Here is a 2,937-nt window from a genome sequence, read left to right as displayed (position 1 = left end):
CGGGGGGGGCAGAGGCTAATTCCTGAGCATTCCACGAACACACCTGCACTCGAGCACCCGTGACCACGCCCCTGGCCGCGGTGTCATGCTGCTCACTCGGTGCCTATAGTTTACCGTGTCCTTTCACAGGGCGGGGCCACCAATCACTGAAGAGCATATTTGAGAGGCATTCCGGGCTGTAGGAGTTCACAGATTTCACTTGAATCAAATGAGCTCCCTATTTTCCGGCGCATTGGATGAGCGGTTGACACGTTTGGCTCACATTTCTGACTTTCAGGGCTCGCTCTCATCTCCCACCTTCCCGTGTGCAGTTTGCCTTTTCTCCTAGTGCTGGAGTGTTTTTTTCCAGCTACTCACACACATTCTAAAATCATCCACGTTATGCTTGGCTGAACACTCTGACTTGTGCTGAGTTCGTCATGTGACTGGGAGAGGTTGCTGATCTGTATGTGCCTTGCGATTAACTGGTGACCAGTCCAGGGTGTGCCCTGCCTCTCGCCCCAATTCAGCTGGAAAAGGCTCCGGCACGCCCGCCACCCTCATGAGGAGAAGCGCTATAGACAATGGAAAGATGGATGATTAACAAATGTCGTCATCTTTCACGCATGCCTGAACATGTCACTCACATTTCAGAAAGTGAGGGGGTGACGAGGTCATTGATGAGGTCATTGATGAGGTCATCATCACAGGCTTCGCCATATGCTCAACTTATCAATTGCTCCAAAATGAGGAGCCAAAAAGATTCTTACAGATTCCGGGTGTTTTCAGGACAGTTCTTGACCGGTTCTAGACCAGTTGCACAACGGTTCCAGGCTGGGCCCATATCATTTCTGCATCGGTTCCGGGAAGTGACATCCGAGAACCATGGTCAGGAATTGTAGACAGCTGAAGTGAAAGTGGAACTTCTGCATTTGGCCTCATCGTCAGGGTCATTCAAGTTCATTTCAGGTAGTAGTCACGTAAAAATTCAGTCTCAAAATGCCTCAAAGTTATTGTCGTTGTTGGTCATTGCAACGGCACTTTGATGTTAGACACATGCACTGCCAATAAGAAGTTTGCAGCGTGCTTACTTCAACTGCACCCGTTGAGAGAAGAACGACTGATCCGTCCAAAATGATGAGCTTACTGGAAATAGACTTTCTTCTCTTTGTGATCAAATAAAGCATTTTCTTCCATGTAGCAAACACCAGCAACTCCTTTCACATGGAACCCTTTCATGTGTCAGTCGAGAGGAACTTTTCCCACACGGAACCGCTCGTCTCTCTTTTTCTCAGGAGACTGCCGTCGGCGTTCGACAAGAATGCGTCCACTGACTTCCAACATAACGTCTCTAATCAACCGTGTTCAATTCCACAAATTCAACAGGAATATGGTACAATGGTGCTCCAACCAGAACAGGCCCTAAGTGTACGAGCACATGAGACACTCAGCTAGACCTGATCCAAAAACCAACCAGAAGACGTCCAACCTCAACTAAAGCAAGGTCATGTCCCATTCACTAGAACTGGTCCAAATTCAATGAGCACACGTTCGACTTCAACAAGTTCAAATTCAGCCAGAACACGTTGCAAATGTACTGGGTGTCCAAATTGAAGTTGAACAGGTCCAAATAGTAGTAGAGCTAAAGAAGGCAGAACCAACTTGGGTTCGGTGCAGAGCACCTCGAGAATCTTAAACAGTCAGTCCTGTTGTCGGACTCACCTCGGGTGTTGTTGTTGTTGTTGGGGGTGTCTGGATGGGTCAGCTATGCTGTCAGAACTCAGAACCCGCCTGCCGCCCTGAGGCTTTGTACGCGGCGGTTCGGTTCCATTAGGCGGGAGAGTTGTGTTTTCATTTGACGTTCTCCTCTCATGTTTCCACGGTGACTCTAACTTCCGGGTCCAACGCGTGACGACACGGTGACGAGACGTCGGGACGTGCGGCGTCATGGTGCATTTGGGGAATTTTGGAAGTCGGACATTCCCGACCCCCGTGCAGGAAACGCGCACTGGAATGACACTGAACTGGGAGGTCCGTGTTGCAAGGTCGCAAAAAAATGACCCTTTAATCTGGCATCACTCGACAATGGCGACGTCCATGTAGACAGAGACCGCTCGAGGCAAAATATTATTTCAGAGGCGGCTGGTTCATGACCATGAAGTACGGCGTGCACGCGCTCATTCATCGACGCCTTGGCGCTCCGCCGGCCTGCGCGCTCTTCTCAAGCTGGACATGCTGCTGACGACTGGTCAGCCGGTATATCGCATTATAAAATCGTTTCGGTCACACAGTGTACAAAATTAAACACCAAAACAAAATACGAGCAAGAATATTATGGAGGTAAATAACTTCATTAATTCATTGACAATTGAATCACAGTAAATTAATTACAAGGAATTTAAAGGGAGGGGGAAAATAAATTTTTTTGGTTAATTTCATTTTTTAAGGATTTCTTCATTGTATTCATGCCAAATAATTATTTAGTTTATTGATTGTAAATCAAGTACAAAAACATTGGCAAAATAAATATTTGAACACTAGAATATTAGGGACAATTTTGTATTGATTTTATAAAGTAATTGGCAGATGAATGATATTCAAGTGAATTAAAAAAAGATCTTACAAGAAAAACGAGATTGAACTCGTCGGATGGATTGCAGCGTCAGCAATTGCTGTTCTCATCAGTGTGACGTCACGGGATCCCCAGCAATCCCGGTACTCGTCACTTATGTGGGGAAAAAAAAACCTCCTCTCTTCTGCGTTGCCGAGCGCTACCAAGTGGTTCAAATCTATACTGCACCATGCTCGCTGGGTGCCAGAAATTGATTCAGAATAAAAGTATTGTGTAAAGATGACAAAGAAGACCTATGGTACTTTAAATGTTGTTGTCTTTTTTGTTGTTCTATATTTTCTATAAGAATTGATAGCAAGGTCCAATTTGTGGGCTACTGTTGTTTA

The sequence above is a fragment of the Hippocampus comes genome, unplaced genomic scaffold (genome assembly GCF_001891065.2).
Source record: "Hippocampus comes isolate QL1 unplaced genomic scaffold, H_comes_QL1_v1.1 scaffold39, whole genome shotgun sequence".
Taxonomy (NCBI): Eukaryota; Metazoa; Chordata; class Actinopteri; order Syngnathiformes; family Syngnathidae; genus Hippocampus; species Hippocampus comes.
The sequence above is the reverse complement of the archived record's forward strand: the minus strand, read 5'-3'. Positions refer to the sequence as shown.